Raw genomic sequence first — 22,965 nt, 5'->3', positions numbered from 1 at the left:
GAGTTCCCCTGGCAAGAGCGACGCCTGGCGATGGAACCGGCCCTCCCCGGCCATGCTCCGGGTCCTGCTTGCCGGGCCCACCTCGCAGCTGGTGGACACCGCAGTTCTCAGAAAAATAGAACCATGAGAAGATTTTACTGTTGTAAAATAGCTTGGTGTAAGACAGTTTTTAAAAAAATCTTTGTATGGTAAAAAGAAGAAAACACATTTCACGTATTATTTTAAATTTACATAGACTATTAGAATAGTATTTTATAAAATCAGAAGCTAAATTTCTTCTATAAAATACCAGTAGGATCCATTTCCCCCCAACACACACACAAATTCTACCCACAGAGGAAGCCTTGCTAGTAATTAATATTATCTCTTTTCTTTTGCAGTTTTTAATGGGACAAATGGATTCCTTGAATGAGCCCTTTCTACCATCCAAGTGTGGGCCAAGACTTCCGCCCAGCTTAGTAGAGGTTTGGTGGATAATCAACAGCAACAGAGCTGATGCTTGGTTGGTCTTTGGATTAATGAGATCTTACAATTAAGAGTCAGACAATTTATGTGTTCATTTATTTTTACAAAGTTCTGTGCTAAAATTATCTAGGTGCTGCTCATTTTATATTACAGAAACAATTTTTACAGACTAACAAACTTAGAGTGTACCACAGATTTGTTCATCTTTATTGAACTTTTAAGTTAATGGTATTGTCAAGACGAACCCCTTGGAGTTCTCCAGTCATCAGAAATACGTGTGCAGTCATCCCTTGGTATAGCGTGGGACTGGTTCCAGCAGATACCGAAATCCAGGCACATTCACGTCTCACAGTGGGGCCTGTGGAACACGCATATACGGAAAGTTGCCCTCCCTCTGCGTGCGTTTCGCATCCTCCAGCTGTTGTGTTTTCGACCCACGTTTGAAAAAAAATCTGTAAGTGGACCCCTTCAAACCCGTGCTTTTCAAGCAGGAAGCCAAAAAGAAAAGAGATAAAATTAGCAACAAACTATATTCTAGAATTACTGGAAAAAATTTTTTTCTAGATTTGATTTAGTTTGGTTATCTTTTTGAGAAAACTGTGTTGGATCATAGGAAGAAAACAGAGCAGAGGAAAAAAACCTGTATTTAATCTACTCTAACAGTACTATATATAGGTCATGAGATGGGTGAGTTGTTTTTTTCAATTCATAAACAGGTTAAAGTTCTGATGTTTTGACTGCAATCATTTTTTTTCTTCATCCTGAGGGTACATATTTAATTTTAGATGAATATTAGCTGCCTTCAAAGACTTCTAAAACACCTATGTATTAACCACATGCTTTAAAATGAATTGTTATATTTTTCAATCATTATGTCAAACATTTAACAATCTAAGGAAGTTCGTATTGTAGAAAAAAATCACCTTTCATAAAGGATAGCATCATGTACTATAAACAAATATTGCTTACTGTTTAATATTTGCCAATTCTGTTTTTTTAAGCTATCAAAATGCTATTAGTATGCTAGGCACATACTAGACAGTGTTTAAAGCATTTAGGAAGACAAGCTTTCTAACAGGATTAATTTTCTTAGTATAAATGTAATAAATATAGACTCTTATAAGTGATAATGTATGCATGATATCTGCAGCTTATTCTAGATCAATGAAGTACAGCATTCTATGTAACACTTCTCCCCTTCTAGGGAGGAAGAAGATGATTCCAAAAACATGGTCATCCACCCCTTTCTCATTCTTCAACACCGCTTTTGCATCTGCAAATGCACACGGCTATGCATGTTCAGGAGAGAAATTAGGTGAAAGTTTTATTTAAAGGGTTGGGATAAGATAGCATGGCTGATTTACTTTTTAAAAAATGTTTTGTTCCAAGGCCAAGAGAAAGAGGACTTTTCATGGGGAAAGGCATAAAGGAAGTATGGACTTTACCTTGTTCCTTCAAACTGGATTTTAGTTATAAAATCTAAAACCACTGTGATGCTTACTTGCCATTGGGAGGCACCAATCTGACATCTTTTGATGGAAGTAGTAAGAATAAATTTGAAAGAACACACCTATCATCAACATATCAAAAAAAAAGGTCTTTTTATTTGCTATAAAGGCTACATCAACAGTCAAACTCATCCATGACAATATTTCAACAAAATATAGTCATAGATGCTGAGTAACAACACCAATGTATCTTCATTCCATCTGTTTTCTGCAGGAAATCAAATATCCTGATCAGAAGTGACACACGCAATGATCTAGGTTCATCGCAGAGACATCTGAAGTGTCATAAAGGTACCACCTACCAAAGTGGGTTTTTGTTTGTTTCTAGGATAAGCTAACCACGGTGATGGGGATGCCTCCTGGATAGAGGGTACTGCATCTGCAAACTCCCAAGGAGGAGGCCCCAGAACCTCTTGGATCTGCTGGGAAGACTGGGCTGTAGGAAGAGGGTGGGAGGAACAGATGGAGAGTCACCTCACCTGAACTCCACTTTCTTTCAAGAATGCAGCATAGTGGAGTGCAAAGGATGTGGGCTTCAAAGCCACAGAAATGGGCTCAGGTTCTGATTCCTGCTCACGTCTGTGTGAACCTGGGCAAGACAACTTCTTTGAGCCCAGTTTCTTCATGTCTAAAATGACAGGAGTACGTACAACCTCAGAGGTTTTATAAACATTAAATAAGATAAAGTACGTTAACTTTTTAGTATAGTTTAAATTTCTTTTAACTGACCAATTATTGCTATTAATGCCTTTCAGAGTGTCTGCTGTCATAATGGCCTCTTTTTTCCTATATTTTATCCCTTACAATATGGCATGAAAGAGAGCATTATCCAATCCTAGAGAATGTCTCGGGCATGAGAATTTGGTGACTTGTTCACAGCTGCATAGAAAATCTATAGTTAGAAGTGGACTGAAATATCCTGAATTAGTAAATTTCCATATGACCAACACTCAGAACAGTGGGTGAGGGCTCAGTCCAGTGGAGTAGGATTCAGACTTGTGGGTGAGGGCCCCTGCTGCTTCCTGAGGCACGGTGCCTGTGCTGTTAGGATGGTATATAAGTGTGGTTGGCTAGGATATACTAGAGCTATGAATTCATAAGAACAGTCTATATTTTGCTCACCTGACCCTTCGTTAAAACCATGGGGACATTTCAAGACTGCTGTCTCTGATATTTTTGCCACTATTATAATGCAGTCCATTAGGCAAAGAGTGCTTGAGACACTGTATTAGTCTGTGTGTGCTCCTAGAACAATATATCATACATAGGTAGCTTATAAACAACAGGAACATATTCCTCACAGTTCTGGAGTCTGGCAGTCCAATATCAAGGCAGACCGGGTGTTTGGTGAGGCCCCCCTTCCTCACAGATGGCGCTTTCTCACTGAGTCCTCACGTGAGGCCTCCCTTCCTCACAGATGGTGCTTTCTCACTGAGTCCTCACGTGAGGCCCCCCTTCCTCAAAGATGGCGCTTTCTCACTGAGTCCTCACGTGAGGCCTCCCTTCCTCAAAGATGGCGCTTTCTCACTGAGTCCTCACACGGGGCCGCCTTCCTCAAAGATGGCGCTTTCTCCCTGAGTCCTCACGTGAGGCCTCCCTTCCTCACAGATGGCGCTTTCTCACTGAGTCCTCACAGGGGGCCGCCTTCCTCATAGATGGCGCTTTCTCACTGAGTCCTCACAGGGGCCCGCCTTCCTCACAGATGGCACGTTCTCACTGAGTCCTCACGTGGTGGAAGATGCAAGAGGGCTCTCTGAGGTCCCTTTTCTAAGGACACTAATCACATTCATGAGGCTCCATCCGCAGGACCCTGTGACCTCCCAAAGGCCCCACCTCCTGACACCGTCACTCTTGGGATTAGGTTTCAGCACAAGCACTTTGGGGAGACACAGACGCTGAGACCACAGCAGATACGCAGCACCAGTGTAAGGCATGCCAGTTGCTGGTCCCGGGAGAAACCGGAGGCAGGGGCGCCCAACCTTTTGGCTTCCCTGGGCCACACTGGAAGAAGAAAAATTGTCTTGGGCCACATGTAAAATACACTAACACTAACAATAGCTGATAAGCTAAAAAAAAATAAAAAAAAAATCACCAAAGAAATATCATGTTTTAAGAAAGTTTACAAATTCCTGTTGGGCGCATTCAAAGCTGTCCTGGGCTGCATGTGGCCCATGGGCCATGGGTTGGACATGCTTGGAAATGGACATCAAACAGAAACAATCTGCACCTCCAGGAAGGAAGGGAGAATTTGTGCTGAAAAGCTTTGATTCGCTTACACATCCCATGGCCATTGCTTGAGTCCTCGGGCGCTCAGGGGACAGAGGGGAGAAATTCTATCTACAAGAAACCTGTATTGTTTGGTGTAGTGTGTCCGATGTGTCATGTGCTCCTGGAGACTGGATGGAGTGTAGGGTGTGGGGCCACTCCCTTGAGGCTGGTTTATGGATGAAGGGGGCAGGGAAGGCACATGTAAAGAAGCCAAGGTGCCGGGTCACAGTGTGCTTGCAATGTGTGAGGGGCCCTTCTGGAACAGAGTGTAGGAGAGACAAGGGGACAAGAAGCTGTTCTCAGCGCCACTCTCAGTACTCTGAACTTCATCCTGCAGGCCGTGGTAAATGATTGACAAGTCTTGAGCAGGGGACCAACATGATCAGATCTGTGTTTTATGGAGGTAGCTATGGATGATGGATGATGGACCAAAAGGGTTTGGGGCCGTGGGCAGACAGACCAGTCCTGCTTCCCTCTGCCCACCCTCTCCCATGGGCAGACAGGCGAGCAGCGGGCTTTCTGACCCTCCTCCTCCGTCAGATGCTGTCGCTAAGCAGAGAGATTCAAAGTGTCCCCCATGTCCAGCACTGCACCAGGTGCTGCAGGTGTGACAGTCCCTCCTGCATGGTTTTCTTGCTGCCGAAGGTAAACACCAGCAAACAGATAACTATATGAAATAGTAAGAAGTTATAAAAAGAAGATGGAAGAAGGAGGGAAGAAGGAAGAGAGACAAATGCTGAGATAGAGATGAGATGGTGAGGGTGAAGGGGACCTACATCTGATAAGATGGTTGTAGAATCATCTCTGAGGACAAGGTATTTGAACTGAAACCTCAGCACGGACGCAGCCACATTTGTAGTGATGCAGGCGAAAAAAGGAGGAGGCTCAGAACTGGGGCATGGAGATGAGGATGGAGAGTAGAGAAAGTCTTGGCTTCCTAAGAAAATCATCTTTTTTAGAAATCACCTGTTTCATCCTGACATTGGCATTCCCAGTATGAACATTTCTGTAAGAGCATTTAAAAGTCCCATTGAAAACATAGCCTTGAGCTTGGGACCATGTGTAGGCTCCAAAAGTTAAATCTTTCTTCCATTCAGCAAAAACTGACCACGTGCCGGCCACATCCTGAGCATAATTCTAGGAGCAGGCACACATACTGTGGTGAGCAAAGCACGTTCCTATTACTTGGCTTATTGAAGATGTAACTTTAGCCTACCTGGACAAAGAAATAGACAATTTCTAAAAACAGATGTAATACAAAATAAAGCTTTAAATATGAGCACAACACCCTATTCTACTTTGACTGGGAGCTGAGAATGACAGTTGTTAAGCCAGACTTTTTTTGTTGCTACACATGTAAATGGGAGCGCATCTCAGAGGTGATGCCGTGCTGACAACCAGGTGTGATACCCTCACATGTACAAGCACTGGGCATTTTAGAAGTGACCTTGTGCTGACAACCAGGTATGCTGCCCTCACCATGTAAAAGCACTGGGCATCTTAGGGATGACCCTGTCCTGATAACCAGGTGTGCTCTCCTCACTGTGCACAGATTGGGGCTGGACATGGCAGGGACCCAGGTGTGTGCAAGGTGCAGCGTTTGTGCGATGGGGAGGACCTGCAGTTCCATCCAGCTCCCCATTCCTGTCATCAGAAACACACTAGGACACAGTGGCAGTGGGGCAAAAAGCTCTTTGTGTGCTGTGATGTGAACCTCAGGGTGACTCCAAACCTGTTGGTGCTCCATGTTCTGTTAGGCTGCTGTCAATAAATGTTTGAACAATTTCTTGTAGACGTCTTTAAATATTTTTATGTCTGTACCTCCTCTTTCGGCAATGAGTTCCGTAAGTTTACTCTTCATTATATAAATTACTTTCTTTAATTTGTCCTCAGTATAAATCAGACATGTTTAAACATGACCCTGAGCTTTTCTCTTTGTCCTTATGTGCTAGTAGCTGACACCTTCAAAGTGAAGGAGGAGACTTTTGTTTTGTCTCAAAATGAATGCATATACTCTTTTGCTTTTAATTGTGCTAAAACATATGTAACATAAAACTTACCATTTTAACCATTTTAAGAGTACAGCCCTGTGGCCTTAGGTAAATTCACAATTTTGTACAACCATCATCACCACTGCTCAATTGCAGAACTTCTCATCATCCTGACCAGAATCTCTGGACCCGTTAAACACTAGCTCATCATTTCTCTCTTCCCCAAAACTCTGACAGAAGTCATTCTACTTTTTGGTTCCATGGATTTTTTAAATTGACATGTAATAATTGTATTTATGGGGTACAGTGTGATATATTGGTGCATGTGTACCATGTATAATAATCAAATTAGTCTAATAAGCATATCTATCATCTCAGTTATCGTTTCTTTGTATTGACAGCGTTCAAAATCCTCTCTTCTGCTGCTTGAAAATATACAGTCAATTACTCACCCTATGAGAAGACCAGAACTTCTTCCTTTGTAATTGTAGGTTTGTTCATGTTAACCAAGCTCCCTCTGCCAGCACCCCACTCCCGTAACCACTGTTGTATTCAGCATGTCTGTGAGCTCTTCTTTAGCTTCCACATATAAGTGAGACCATGCAGTGTTTTTCTTTTTGTGTCTGGCTTATTTCACTTAGCACAATGTCCTCCAGGTTCATCCATGTTGTTGCACATGACAGGATTTTCTTCTTTTTAGGACTGAGTAGTGTTCCAGTGTGTATTTAGCCACATTTCCTCTGTATTCATCTGCTGTGGCTGTAAACTTGGATTGAATCCGCATCGTGGCTATTGTGAATAGTTCTGCAGTAATCGTGGGATGCAGACATCCCTTCCATATCGCGATTTCCATTCCCTTTGATATATATTCAGTAGAAGGATTGTTGGATCATATGGAGGCTCTGTTCTCAGTTTTAGCTTTTTAGTGGCTGTACCAGTTTACACTCCCACCAGTCGTGTGTAAGAGTTAAGGAAAGGCTTTGAGTCAGAGGAGACCAGCCAGGGCAGCTGATTTTGATTCCTACTCCAACAATCACTGTGTGGCCACAGCCAGTCCCTGAGGCTCTGGGGTTTTAATCTCCTCATGAGCAAAGTAGGGCTGCTCTCCCTTTCTTTTTAGGGTGTAGGTCTTTTTAAAGGATTTAATAATTTAGTAAATATAAACGTTCTCTATAAACTAAGCAGCTGGCTATTTTTTTTTCATACTGTTCATAATTTAGTTGACTTTGACCAAATACACTCCTGGTTTTCCTTTAAGAATCCTATGTTTCAGGGAATGTGTTTATGTGGTAACATTTTGTGTTTTTGTTGTCTTAGAACCTGTCATGGTGAAGTAGCGATTACAACTTCGTTCAGAGTGTCACAGTCCATGTGCCACCCTCGTTCTGACTCAGGAATTTGGGTCCCATTTAGTTGTCATCTCTGCTTTCACAGAATCTGGGGTCCCCATCAGTAGTGACTCCCAGGCTGTGCTGCTGAATGGACAAAAATCAATACAATACATCAGATGTATTTCATGTATTTCTCTCTATATATATTCAAATGGAAATTCACCTTTCTTTACAGTTTTGAGGCAGCATTGGCAGTATTTCTGCTGTGCTGACACCATCAACAGGCCTGGTTTTCAGAAGCGCACTCCCTCCCCCAGCTCACAAGCTTAAAACCTCCATCATTGACATGATTGTATATTTAGAAAACCCCATAGTCTCAGCCTAAAATCTCCTTAAGCTGATAGCAACTTCAGTAAAGTCTCAGGATACAAAATCAACGTGCAAAAATCACAACCATTCCTATACACCAATAACAGACAAACAGAGAGCCAAATTAGGAGTGAACTCCCATTCACAATTGGCACAAAGAGAATAAAATACCTAGGAATCCAACTTACAAGGGATGTGAAGGACCTCTTCAAGGAGAACTACAAACCACTGCTCAACAACAAAAAAAAGAGGACACTAACAAATGGAAGAACATTCCATGCTCATTTTATGGTAGAAAGAATCAATATCATGAAAATAGCCATACTGCCCAAAGTAATTTATAGATTCAGTGCTATCCCCATCAAGCTACCACTGACTTTCTTCAAAGAATTGGAAAAAACTACTTTAAATTTCATATGGAACCAAAAAGGAGCCCGTGTAGGCAAGACAATCCTAAGCAAAAAGAACAAAGCTGGAGGCATCGTGTTACCTGACTTCAAACTATACTACAAGGCTACAGTAACCAAAACAGCATGGTACTGGTACCAAAACAGAGATATAGACCAATGGAACAGAACAGAGCCCTCAGAAATAATGACACATATCTACAACCATCTGACCTTTGACAAACCTGACAAAAACAAGAAATGGGGAAAGGACTCTCTATTTAATAAATGGTGCTGGGAAAACTGGCTAGCCATATGTAGAAAACTGAAACTGGATCCCTTCCTTACACCTTATACAAAAATTAACTCAAGATGGATTAAAGACTTGAATGTAAGACCTAAAACCATAAAAGCCTTAGAAGAAAACCTAGGCAATACCATCCAGGACATAGGCATGGGCAAGGACTTCATGTCTAAAACACCAAAAGCAATGGCAACAAAAGCCAAAATAGACAAATGGGATCTAATTAAACTAAAGAGCTTCTTCACAGCAAAAGACTCTATCAGCAGAGTGAACAGGCAACCTACAGAATGGGAGAAAATTTTTGCAATCTATTCATCTGACAAAGGGAATCTACAAAGAACTTAAACAAATTTACAAGAAAAAAACAACCCCATCAAAAAGTAGGCAAAGGATATGAACAGACACTTCTCAAAAGAAGACATTTATGTAGCCAACAGGCATATGAAAAAATGCTCATCATCACTGGTCATTAGAGAAATGCAAATCAAAACCACAATGAAATACCATCTCATGCCAGTTAGAATGGTGATCATTAAAAAGGAAGCAACAGACGCTGGAGAGGATGTGGAAAAATAGGAATGCTTTTACACTGTTGGGAGTGTAAATTAATTCAACCATTATGGAAGACAGTGTGACGATTCCTCAAGGATGTAGAACTAGAAATACCATTTGACCCAGCAATCCCATTTCTGGGTATATACCCAAAGGATTATAAATGATGCTACTATAAAGACACATGCACATGTAAGTTTACTGTGACACTATTCACAATAGCAAAGACTTGAAACCAACCCAAATGTCCATCAATAATAGACTGCATAAAGAAAATGTGGCACATATACACCATGGAATACTATGCAGCCATAAAAAAGGATGAGTTCATGTCCTTTGCAGGAACATGGATGAAGCTGGAAACCATCATTCTCAGCAAACTATCACAAGGACAGAAAACCACACACCTCATGTTCTCACTCACCGCATGTTCTCACTCATAAGTGGGAATTGAACAATGAGAACACATGGACACAGGGAGGGGAACATCACACACTGGGGCCTGTCAGGGGTGGTGGGGAGGCTGGGGGAGGGATAACATTAGGAGAAATACCTAATGTAAATGATGAGTTGATGGGTGCAGGAAACCAACATGGCACATGTATATCTATGTAACAAACCTGCACGTTGTGCACATGTTCCCCAGAACTTAAAGTGTAATAAAAAAGTCAACATCATAAAAGACATAAATAAATAAATAAAACCTCCGTCACTGTGTGCGTTGTCACCACCCATATCCTCTTAGATGCTCAGAAAATATTCATTTCATATCTACCTTTTTTCCCCATCTATGAACAAATTACCACAATAATATGGCAGCTATTATGCCCGTGGATCCTTTTCAAAGCCTTTCAGAAGATGTGCAGTGGCCTGAGGATCTCTTGGTTCCTGCTGTCTGCACATTGACGGTGGGCTCCCAAGTGGGACATGACATGCGCTCGTTAGGCGTTGACCTTCCTTGCCATGCTGACATACGACAGGTGCTCACCGTTTCCCGCATGTTGCCTTATTGTGCTTCACAGACAGTGTCCTTTTAACAAATCAAGGGCTTGTGGCCACCCTGCATCCAGTGAGTCCATCAGCGCCGTTTGTCCACAGCACGTGCTCACTTCACGTCTCTGTGTCACATTTTGGGAATTCTTGCAATATTTCAAATGTTTTCATTTTTATTATGTGTTTTATAGTGATCTATGATCAGTGATCTTTGATGTTACTATTGTAACTGTTTTGGGGCACCATGAACTATGCCCGTATAAGATTGAGAATTTAACTGGTAAATGTTGTGTGTGTTCTGATTGTTCCGATGAATAACAATTTCCTTGTCTCTCTCCCCTCTCTTCAGGCCTCCTGATTCCCATAGACACAGCAACATTAAGATTAGGTCATTTTTCTTTTCTTTTTCTTTTCTTTTCTTTTTTTTTTTTTTTGACCGAGTCTTGCTCTGTCATCCAGGATGGAGTGCAGTGGCACAATCTTGGCTCACTGCAACCTCCGACTCCCAGGTTCAAACGATTCTCCTGCATCAGCCTCCTGAGCAGCTGGGATTACAGGCATGCACCACCCCACCCAGTTAATTTTTGTATTTTTTGTAGAGACAGGGTTTCACTATGTTGGCCAGGCTGGTTTCGAACTCCTGATGTCAAGCAATCCACTCGCCTATGCCTCCCAAAGTGCTGGGATTACAGGGATGAGCTACCACACCCAGCCTAAGATTAGACCAGTTGATAACCCTGCAATGACCTCTAAGTGTTTTGGTGGAAGGAAGAGTCTCATGTCTGTCACTTTAAATCATAAGCCAGAAATGATTAAGCTTAGTGAGAAAGGCAGGTTAAAAGCCAAGATAGGTTCAGAGCTGGGCTTCTTGCACCAGTTAGCTAAGTTGTGAGTGCAAGGAAAAGTTCCTGAAGGAGATTGAGAGTGCTACTCTGGTGAATACATGAACGGCAAGAAAGCAAAACAGCTGGATTACTGCTCTAGGGAAAGTTTGAGTGGCCTGGACAGAAGATCAAACCAGCCACAACACCCCCTTCAGCCAAAGCCTCATCCAGAGCAAGGCCTCTAATTCTCTTCATTTCTATGAAGGCTGAGAGAGGTGAGGAAGCTGCATAAGGAAAGTATGGAACTAGCAGAGGTTTATTCATGAGGTTTAAGGAAAGAAGCCATCTCTATAACATAGAAGTGCAAGGTGAAGGAGCAAATGCTGATGGAGAAGCTGCAGCAAGTTCTCCAGAGGATCCAGCTGAGATCACTGGTGAAGGTAGTGATGCTAAACAACAGATTTTTCATGTGGACAAAACAATCTCCTATTGGAAGAAGATGCCATCTAGGACTTTCATAGCTAGAGAGGAGAAGTCAATGCCTGGCTTCAAAGCTTAAAGGAAAGATTGCCTCTCTTGTTAGGGGTTAATAGAGTTGGTGACTTTCAGTTGAAGCCTGTGATGATTTACCATTCCCAAAATCTCAGGGCCTGTAAGAATTAGGCTAAGTCTGCTCTGCCTGTGCTCTATAAATAAAACTACAAAGCCTGATGACAGCACTTCTGCTTACAGCATGGTTTAGTGAGTATTTTCAGCCTACTGTTGAGATCTACTGCTGAGACAGAAAGATTCCTTTCAAAATATTAATGCTCATTGACAATGCACCTGGTCCCTCATGAGCTCTGATGGGGATGTACAAGAAGACGGATGTTGTTTTCATGCCTGCTAAGACAACATCCACTCTGCAGTCCATGGATCAAGGAGGAATTTTGACTTTCAAGTCTTATTATTTAAGAAATACATTTTACTAGGCTGTATCTACCATAGATAGTGATTCCTCTGATGGAGCTGGGCAAAGTAAATTGAAAACCTTCTGGAAAGAATTCACCATTCTAGATGCCATTCAGAACATTTATTATTCATGTGAGGAGGTCAAAATATCAACATGAACAGGACTTTGGAAGAAGTTGGTTCTAACTTTCATGGGTGACTTTGAGGGGTTCAAGACTTCAATGGAAGAAGTAACCAGATGTTGTGAAAATAGCAACAGAACTAGAATTAGAAGTGGAGCCTGAAGATGGAACTGAATTGCTTCAATCTCATGATAGAACTTTAACAGGTGATCAGTTGCTTCTTATGAATGTGCAAAGAAACTGGTTTCTTGGGATAGAATCTGCTTCTGGTGAAGATGCTGTGAACATTGTTGAAATGATCACCAAGGATTTACAGTATTTTATCATCTTAGTTGATAAAGCAGTGGCAGGGTTTTGAGAGGATGGACTCCAATTTTGAAATAAGTTCTCCTCTAGGTAAAATTATATCAACCAGCATCACATGCTACCGAGAAATCATCTATGAAAAAAAAGAGTCGATCTATGCAACAGACTTTATTTTTGTCTTATTTTCAGAAATTGCCACCACCACCCCAACCACCCGGATCATTCATCAGCCATCTACATGGAGGACACCTCCACCAGCAAAAAGATTATGACTCACTGAAGGCATTGTTAGCATTTTTAGCAATACATTTTAAAATTAATATTTATACTTTTTTTAGACATAATACTATTGTGTACTTAATAGACCACATTATAGTGTAAATATCACTTTTGTATGCATTGGGAAACCAAAGTATTTGGGTGACTTATGTTATTGCAGTATCTCTTTTTTGAGATGACGTGGAACTGAGCCTGCACTATCTCCAAGGTGAGGCAGGATATTGCTTTTATTTTATATGTAATCATTATTTCACATTAAAAAATAGACATTAGAAAATTTTCATACTATGAATAATAATGGTCAGCTGTAGCACCATTACATTGAGATTTGAACAATGTCTGGCATGAGTGGGGTGTTGACAGATGGCAGTGAGTGATTATTGCTTTCCCCAGAGTGGGAACATTTAAGTTGGAGAAGAGATTCCACCTTTATAAGGGAGGCCGGGGTGTTAATACTCAGGTAGTGAGAAGGCCTGGGTGTCTAATACATACACAGGAAGTGAGGAGGCCGGGGTGTTAATACATACACAGGTAGTGAGGAGGCCGGGGTGTTAATACACACACAGGTAGTGAGGAGGCCGGGGTGTTAATACGCACACAGGTAGTGAGGGGGCCGGGGTGTTAATACACACACAGGTAGTGAGGAGGCCGGGGTGTTAATACGCACACAGGTAGTGAGAAGGCCGGGGTGTTAATACACACACAGGTAGTGAGAAGGCCGGGGTGTTAATACACACACAGGTAGTGAGGAGGCCGGGGTGTCTCCTGCTGTTCTCAGGGCCCCGCTGTGCTGGGGGACAGTCCCTCAAGGTAACAGGTTGGCTGCCTCACACTTGAGGTTTTGTTTTTCCAGCCGTCAGGGGGAGTCTTCATTATTCTTCTGTAGCTGGACTTGATCTAGCCATAGCCAGCATCCACAGAACGTCCCTACACCGGTTCTCCCACTCAGTACTGGACATGTAGCGTGTGGCACTTCCAGTCAATGCCTCCACCAAAGCACGTGTGACTTGCTGTCGGGCAGTTGGCTTCCCCTGAGGCTTGCAGGGCAATGGACTGGAATAACCATGCCTTGGTCCCCATGAGAGCACTTCACTTCATCTGAATTCCTGGAATTTGAGCTAAAAGCAGTAGGTGGGTGAGAGTTTTGTGAGGCGTTGAGGTCTGGCAGCAGGTGGTCTGTGGAAGAGAAGAGGTTTGTCTGCTGGCTCCTTTGTTGCCAGAATACTCAGGGGAGGGGCTAGTGATGTCATCATCTACAGAGTGGAGGGACAGCCTATAGGGAAACAGGGCTGCTGTAATACCCAGGGGCCCCGCCCACTTCTAGACCAGAAGGGGTGAGGGAGGGAATGGCCAGGAGGGGTGATCTCCAGTGTGGAGATAGTCTGCTGGGGCAGCTCTCCAGGGAGCAGTGAGAATAGGCAGCAAGGTTTGGGGACCTGTTTAGCCCACAGGAGCGGCCCCAGGGGATGTGGGGCTGACTGTGGTCACACAGGGGATGTGGGGCTGACTGTGGTCACACAGGTGTTCAGCACACCTGCCTGCAGGTAAACCTTGCCTCCTTACTTACCAAAGCCTAATTGTGAGGGTGGTCTTTGGGCAGCTGCACACATGATCTCTTATCACACAAAGAGCCACTTTAAAACCATTAAGACAAAAGCTAACCCAGGGTGTATGAAGAAGAAAAACGTTGGGACTTAAATGAATTGTGGAGCTGCTGTTTCAATCTGCCTTGCCTAACTGTGGGCTGCTGGTTTTATGCAAAAGGTAATTATTGATTTGGTCAAGCCACTTCAAGTTGGTTTTCTGGTACATATTACCAAACTCAACCCTAATATACACGAATTTAACCCATCAGTGAACCCACTGACTACTCAATCAATTAATGTGACTTAGCGCTGCTGCTGCAAGTATGAATCTGGGTTACTGCCTGTGAAAATGACAACTTACTCTTATCTTTTCTATGAATATGAATCTAGGTTACTGCTTATGAAAGTGACAACTACTCTTACATTTTCTGTCGTTCATCAAGAGCTGAGGCAGCTCCGCTTTATAGGCAGCAGGATTTCTTTGTGCTTGCAAGTCTTTGTGTAGGAATCTCCATTTGTTTCTCTTGTTGTGAATTGATCTGATCCTAGAACCGCGCTGGAACTAACGCTGGGGTTGCAGGAGCCCCAGGAAGCCCCTGTGGGAACGGGGAGATGGCCCATTGGATCAGGTCCCCAACCTCGCCGAATCTACAACTCTGCTTTTAGTTTTAAATTGGGTTTCTGCCTAATATTGTACCTAGGGAAAAAAAAGCATTTCACTGCTCAAAAAAAATTTACTGATTTATTCTTATGCTCTCAGAGAAGTTAAATTACTTAAGATGGCACCCTTTACTAAGTAGCAGAATCAAGGCTTTTGTTTTTTATGCTGGCTTTTAAAGGTAACTACGCAAAGAAGATGGTAAAAAGGCTTATTTTATAAAAGAAGGAGGCTGGGACAGCTGAGTGGATAACGATGCTTTTGGGGGACCAGCTGGGTAAAGATGGAGGAGGGGCCCAGGTGGTGTCTCTGGCCTTCCAGAAAAGCTGCAGAAGGAAAGGTGAAGTCCAGAGTCCCCACAGGTGAGCCCTGCAAGCTGTGAATGGGGCTCCGGAGCTTGAGCAGCTGAGAAGCCAAGGCTGCCAAACAGGAGTAAATTCATCCCACGGTGCCCACCATCAATGGGATGTGAAGCGCATGAGTTTGAAATCGGCAGTCCATCGAACTGTCTTCTATGAACGTAGTATTTTCTGAGTTTATTTCTTAACATAATCTATAAAATGCTTTGTTCCACTATGACCCCACCTGTTTGAGGGAGGGCAACGTGCTGTCAGGTAAGGGTCTGTGCAATGGATTGTGGAGACAAAGTGATGCACAGGTGTGCAGTGTGGGGACACAGACACCCTTAGCTCCTCGTGTTACCATGGTGACCACCTGTTAACTTATCCTTCCTGTTAAATGAAGCTTTAATTAGCATTAAGTTCTACTCTTTCTGCTGACCATGAGACTTCAATCTGGGGATTCTACAGTCAGCTATTGCTCTGCTTAACATAGCGTGTTTTCCCCTCCTGAGTATTTTTTCCAGTGTATACAGTTATTTATTGTGCTGTGTCAGTGGTTGGCCTTCACAGAGATATGCCTAAGAGAACACAGCATGATGTAGTATTTACTTTTGTATGTTGGTAAATGACACCAGTAACATGAAGAATACATTTTCACTGTAAAAGAAACACAATTTGTATTTACATTGAGCACATCAGGACTCTCTCACTCATGGTCCTTGCGCCCGTCTCGACGCTGTTCTGAGCAGCAGAGGCAGATGCAGTTCCCCTGCGTCTTCTCCGTCTCTCTCTTCCGCTCCTGTCTTGCCGTGTCCCCAACCCCAACCACAAGCACTAAGTCCTGAATCTTTTATGGCTAAAACTCATCTATTTTGCCCAAGCATTTTTTCTGCACATTCTAACTTATCCAGAGATCAGTATTTCTCCTTGTCAGGCTGTGACTCAGAATTTGGTTGGAAATCCACACTGAATGAGATTGACTGTTTAATTCAAGAACATGCCTCTGATGTACACGATTTTCCTCCTCTAGAGGCTAACACGTCTCCTTAAACGGTTCCATAAACATATCAAAATAATAAATTGAAAAGGGCATTAATTACTCTCACTAATAATGGAGGTGGTGTAATTCTGTGGGTTTTACACAGTGAGTTGATTCCCTTGGAAAGGTGATGATGTCAGAGGCTTGGGGCTGAGGCACTGCTTGACTTCCCAGTTTCATTTCAGATATCCAACGAGAATGCATTTTGTTCTCATCAGAAATACTACCCACCCCCGTAAAGGTGATGAGAGAATGGCAAGTTTTCCTTAAAGTGGATTAGAAATAGTCAGTGTTAGTCTTAAGAATTGATCTGCTGTTACCTGTCAACACCGTCCACATCAGATCAAACATAAGAGCCGCAAGCCTGCGATTTAAAACCTCCCCCTGAACAGGGAGTTAGATGACTCTACTTAACATCTACATATTTTAAATTAAATAATCATGACCCCCGTCCTCCAGAGTGACTTGCTTTCCCGAGTTCCCAGGACTCTGTGACTGGACAGGTTTGTTCCGCCTCTCTGCTTACATTTATGTATTGTAATAGAAGTCTCATGGCTGTTAATGACCTAGATGCATTATAACCACAAAAGAAAGTATACTTCCCAAAAGAGATTTTAAAAGTTATTTACATTTGTATCAAAGTTCTACCCACCCAAAGTGTTCTTCTGCCTTCAGCTCCACTGAGAGGTGGCCTGTGGTGCTGACGAACACCTTTAGCTGTGGTTTGGCAGCAAAGCGTCACAGTGATTTATTGGCCTGATTTTTCTGCTATGCTGACATGCATGCAGCACTTGGCCAGTTGCTTTCTGTTGCCTGACATGTTTCCGACTATGAATACATATGAAATATTGGATAACTACATCCTTTTGGGGAAACCAGTGACTACAACCATCTTGAATGTATTTCAATCATATTAAGTGGTCTATGATTTCCATAAAGTAAAGAAGATTTCACTGGAGTTGAATTTCTAAGTTTAGTGTACACTGTGGTGCTGGCCTGTTGTTACAGAGGCTGTTAACTATTGTTGACTTCTCTCCCAGCTCTCAGGCTTTCCCCGTGCAGCGGGTAGGCTTACGATCTCCCCCACCTAGGATAGCCCCCGGGGAGGGGCCATGAGCAGAGACCCACCTTGTGGGAAGGGACAGGAGAAGTGTCCAGTTCCTTGATAGCCGAGAAGGGGCTGCCTCACAGCTGCCAAGCGTCCCTGAGCCCTCAGGGAAGCCATTGCCGTTCTTGATGCAAAGTTTAGAGGCTGACTCTGGCTTTCTTGGAGATGTTCCTGACATCTTTTACCTTCAGCTGAGTTTCGTTTCTAAGTAGAGTCTATTTTCTTGTTTGTAAATAGGCACAAAGAATGTTAGTTCCTTTATGTTAAGAAGGCAACATGTTTATAGCATGTCTTCTATACAGAACACCCTAGTATATTTTGCAAAATGTGCTGTCAACTCCTAGCATCAGAAAAAACTAGGAGCTCTTACAATGCAGATTTCTAGGCTTGCTTGGGACTGTTGCATCAAACTGTCTAAGGCCCAGAGCCCTTTATGTTTTAAACAAGCATGCCGGGTGGGTCCTATGCAAACTAAGAATGATACCAGAGAGAGTAAGACATTGTTCCTATAGCAGTGGGATCCTATTCAGTAGGGAAGGGGTGTGTGTGTGTGTGTGTGTGTGTGTGTCCTGAGAGAGAATGAAAGAATAAGTAGGGAAGGGGTGTGTGTGTGTGTGTGTGTGTACTGAGAGAGAATGAAAGAATAAGGAGAGAGAATTGTTCACAGCAGTGTTAAAACATACTTAGAAAAAAAAATGAGGTGGTTAAGTGGCTTTGGTTTAAGATGGCCAGGTGAACACACATACTTATCTTTTTTCTTGCTGATTTGCTATGAAATGATAGTTAGAAAATACATTTAGAAGAAATCTCCAAAACACAGAGAATGTGATATTTTCTCACATGCCTGGGAGATGGTGGGGTGGGGCGGCTGGGCCATGCGGGTCCCCTGGTCCCAGAGAGACTTCAGCTTGTCCGTGGCGGAACCAGGAGGGTGGGAGGGGGCAGGAGTGAGAAGCAGGCTCAGAACGTGACCTGAGCAAGGCCTGTGGACAAACACATTCGCTGTCCCCACCCCCACCCCCGGGGCTGCAGCAAAGCCCTGACTACTGGGCAGGACTGCCTGGGGCTTTCCCGCAGGGAAAAAGGGGTGAAGCGCGCAGGGCGAGCTGGAGCGCCCGTGTGGCATCATCAGCTCCAGCCTGAAGTCGGCCTTGTCGTGGCGTTTTCATTGTGCCTTCATCTGATAGCCCTGAAGAAAGTGGCAGTCTCTGGGTGAACGGGGAGGCCTCGGTGGCCAGGGCTCGGCCTTGTGACCCATGCAGGGGTTAGTACTTAGATTCAAAACGGGAATATGCATCGTGCTATCGAGACGATTCTGTCAGAGCAGATGGAAAAACTGCCAAGTGGGTGACACAGACTCAAAATTTGGAGGGGATGAGGGGGAGGAGCAGCTCACTGATTGGGCCCCGACTTTCCCAGGTGTCTGCACTGCTAGAGCCAGGCTCCAGCACCTGCACCGAGCACTCAGCACACACCTGCTCCCACGCACCACGCGCTCGTCCGGGTGCCGGGAGCTCCGTCGTCAGCAGAGGAAAGCCCTGTTCTCATGGAACCTCCGTCCCAGCGAGGACAGAAATCAAATCGAGCACACGGCGTGTCAGGCGACAAAATGCTCAGGAGAAAGGCAAAGCCCGACAAGGGCAGGCAGAAGGGCCGGCGTTTGTGAGCTGAGGCCGGGCACGGGCCCCGCGGGGCTGTGAGGCTGGTTCCACCGACGCTGGAGGTCAGGCGTGGGCCCTCCGTGAAGTCCCCAGTGTGGGTGGGAGTGAGGGACAGCTGGAAGAGCCCCAGTTTAACCCTGGGTGTGTTTGGGCGCGTAGCCAGGCTGACTAGAAGGACCTGAGATGGACTCGGTTCACGGGGAACGCAGGTGCCCCAGCTCCCACCACAACCGCGTCTTAAAAAGCAAAGTGAGCCAGTTTTCCGCAAAGATGGTTTCACTGGATTTCCGTGTTTAGAGTCACGATATGGGGCCTCCGAGCGCCTCTCTGGGCTTCCACACAATGGGCCACATCACGTTTCTGACCAGAGAAACACAGATATCTGTGCTTGTAAACATCTGGGATTTAATTCGGTGGAAAAAATAACTTGTGGGGAGGGTGATACACATCTAGGTCTGTGTTCAGCTTGGGGGCTTGCCAGCCAGTGGTTTTTTTTTTATCGTCTTTAATCCTAGGAGAGTTGTTACTGAAAGAGGTAGCATTTAGTGCAGCTCGCAAATGCGTAACAATCCCCCACTTCAGTGAATCCAAAGAAAACACAGAGATTACAAAGCACTGTTTGAGGCCGGGATCAGGAGGCAACCAAGACAAATACGTTTCTGTCCATTTGGACAGGAGCTTTGGGGGCTCGCCTGTACTTCCTCTCTCACTGGCTTTAGGTGACTAAACCTTGGGGCTATTCTGTCACTACTGTGTAGAGCTGGCATCAAGGCTGAACCTGTTTCTTCTTTGAAATCTCTTGAAACAACTGCTGCTGACAGGGAAGGTGTGGAGATGCTTGGCTGCAGTGGGAGTGAAAGGCTGTCTGTCTTGATGGTGTGGCTCTGTTCCCCAAGTTGAAAACATTGAGGCATCTGTATGAAGCCCAGGCACCTGCTGGGGGTCCCTCACCACTGCGGCCAGACCCTCCTGTCTTCTGGTCCCCTGTCCTGGCGGCATCTCACTGCCACGAGGAAGCTTCTCTGGGTGCGCGGGGGGGCAGTGGTCCCTGGACAGCTGACTTGTGTCAGGCTTAGAGGTTGCTTTGGTTTTGGTTTTTAGTGTATTTGTTCGTGATATGGTTTGGCTCTGTGTCCCCACTCAAATCTCATCTTTTAGCTCCCATAATCCTCACGTGTGTGGAAGGACCTGGTGGGAGATGATTGAATCACAGGGGTGGGTCTTTCCCATGCTGTTCTCGTGATAGTGAATGGGTCTCACGAGATCTGATGGTTTTAAAAACGGGAGTTTCCGTGCACAGCTCTCTCTTTGCCTGCTGCCATCCACATACGATGTGGTTTGCTCCTCCTGGCCTTCTGCCATGTTTGGAGGCCTCCCCAGCCACGTGGAACTGTGAGTCCAGTTAAACCTCTTTCTTTTGTAAATTGTCGAGTCTTGGGTATGTCTTTATCCGCAGCATGAAAACAGACTAATACAGTTTCTACATGCATTTATTTAACACTTAACTAATTTTCTTATTTGGTCTTTATGAAACAGATGTCTTTGAATTGAGGAGAGGAGAAAGAAGAGGAATGATTTTTTAAAAACCGTAAAACGGAGGTTATCCAGTGCCTTCAAGACTGAACTTTATTATAGTTTCCACGACAAGTAGCTGGAGAAAGTGCAGCCAAGACTGCAAAGTGGACGGCCGTGCAGTGCCGAAGGTGCGGGAAGGCAGAGGGGTGGCCCCGTGGCCCCTCAGCCCAGGAGTCTCGAGCCAGTGGCTCCTGGGGCTGTGGGTTGAAAACAGGCCAGCGGCTTCTAGCACGTCCCTTGCGATGTTCTTCACCTTCTCCCGAGGATGCGTCCCTCGCGATGCTCTCCCATGTTCTCCTGAGGATACGCAGCTTTCGGCCATGGCAGCAGGTCAGTGCCCACAGGCTAGGATGCCAGCAAGCACCTAGGGGGCTGTGGGGTCAGCAAAGCTGTGTGGTGAGACTGGAATGCACCTACTGTGTTTCTGATAGACTGCTCTGTTTAGCTGAATGTTTGAAACATGGTAGATAATAAATATTTTTAATGGTTAAATCAATTCATTTACTTCATTTGACCAAGAGTGGAAATTTTAAACAGGACATTGGGGAAAATTTTCAGTCACAAAGGTTTTTAATTATCTTTAAATCAAAACTGTTTACTTAGGTGATATTGAAGGCCCTGTCTTAATACAAAAAGCGATTTAAACAGTGTTACAATGGTTATTGCAGAAAGATTGTTCAGAAGAGCTTAATTAATAAAAATAGCAGTTAATATTCCAAGAGGAAGATTCTCTTTTATTAGGACAACCAGCAAGCCCTCACCAAAAGACGGGGTAGGCCCAGAATGTTTATATTTGTTATGGGGACCCAGACAGTGTTTCCTGTATGAAAACTGAATATCACTTGTAACTTAGGGCATATGCTTTGCATATTATGTAATAGAGTTCAGATCGGATTTTTGTCTCATTGCTGAATAGATGGTTATGGAGTGGAAATGGCGGGTGCACAAGGGTCACCACCTAGCTTGGTCTGAGAGCATCCTCAGAAACTTGAATGTAGGTGGCCTGAGGGAGGCCTGGACGGTCCTGAGCTGCCCGGCATGGGCCAGTGTGGCTGAAACGAGTGAAAAGAAATTCCACCTAATAGTGGAAAATGGACGAGTTTGGTTGAGCTGAGTCAGGGAGGAGTGTTGTAGGAGGTGGTGCTCGAGCAGCACGAGAGATGCAGACTCGTTTCCTGAGCGTGGTGGAGCCAGGTCTTGATCCAGCGGCTCTGCACAGCTCGCCTCATTCAAAGCAGGTTGTGGTCCTGGCTGTTCCACTAATTAGCATATGACCCCGGCAGCGTGACCTCCTTGACCTCTGTCCTGCAAATGTGAAATGGGTGGATCCCGTAGGACCCCTGCAGGCTCCGTGCAAATTCAGTTAGAATGACTCACCATTCCCCCAAGTAAATGGTATTTTTCACTTTTCGGCAAAACCGTTTTCTCTTGTACAGTCAGAGCTGTCAGCCCACACAAAAGAGGAGAGTCTGAGCCTTTAGTTTGATGAACACATTTATGTGATGGGATGAACATCAGAGCCCGCAGCTCTCGGCCCTGCTGGTGGCAGAGGCTTTGTACCGTGTGACAATGACCTGGATATGGAAGCAGAAGGGAGCTTCCAAGGACTGGAAGCTGAGAGTCTCTCTCCTGTCCTGGCGCAGACACTGGGGTTCAGGTAAGAGGGTGGAAGGACGTTGGCCAGGTCAGGGCTGGCGCGATGGTGCTGTGATGGCTACGGCTGCTTCAGGGTCTGGCAGGAGCTGGGCTTTGCCTGGAGGCTCCCAGCTTCTCACAGCCCCTTGCACCAGCTTTCAACAGGGGGATTGCAGGAGAAACACCTGATGAGTCAGAGACGGGATGTGGTGTCAGGGTGACACACTTTCTCGGTTTCAGGAGAACTTGTCTGTCATTTTGGCAAAAAGTTTTTCTTTGTTTGTAAAGAGACTTGTTCTTTCTTGTTATCCCCGAGGATCCAGTTCCTGTTGCCCTGCAGCTAATCAGCTTCACCAGACATGGACCTCCAAGCTTAGGGATGCACGAATCTGAAATCCAAGTCATGGTTGTAATAGTGATAATACCAGGAAAGACTAAGAAACCAGATTTTTACATTGCTTTCAGAATGGAGCAACAAGCAGATGCTTGTACAATCTGGTGTCAGCCAAAAAAGAGCCTGTTTCAATAAGCAGAAATAATAAAATACTGAATTCTCCCTATCTTTTTGAAAAAGAACTAACCAGTTACAGTGTAATATCAGGACACGTTTATTCACTTGCTCTGAATAAACTCAAGTGTGAATGTGAATGAAGGCAGTGAGCTTCGCTGCCGAGCCCACGTGGCTGAATGGCGAGGGAGGCCGGCAAGGATGT

At 44.4% G+C, this 22,965-nt stretch overlaps 1 long non-coding RNA gene across 1 annotated transcript; it reads left to right on the top strand.

The window, feature by feature from the left end:
- Positions 1-14,102: 14,102 nt before the first annotated feature.
- LOC134733485 (uncharacterized) lies at positions 14,103-22,676 on the top strand. The gene is made up of 5 exons (XR_010116986.1): positions 14,103-14,413; positions 15,075-15,255; positions 20,579-20,947; positions 22,054-22,274; positions 22,569-22,676. It is a non-coding gene; the product is annotated as an uncharacterized lncRNA (long non-coding RNA).
- Positions 22,677-22,965: the final 289 nt, after the last annotated feature.

Source organism: Symphalangus syndactylus, chromosome 18 (genome assembly GCF_028878055.3).
Source record: "Symphalangus syndactylus isolate Jambi chromosome 18, NHGRI_mSymSyn1-v2.1_pri, whole genome shotgun sequence".
NCBI lineage: Eukaryota > Metazoa > Chordata > Mammalia > Primates > Hylobatidae > Symphalangus > Symphalangus syndactylus.
Note: the sequence above shows the minus strand (reverse complement) of the source record. Positions and strands in the feature narration are given on the sequence as shown.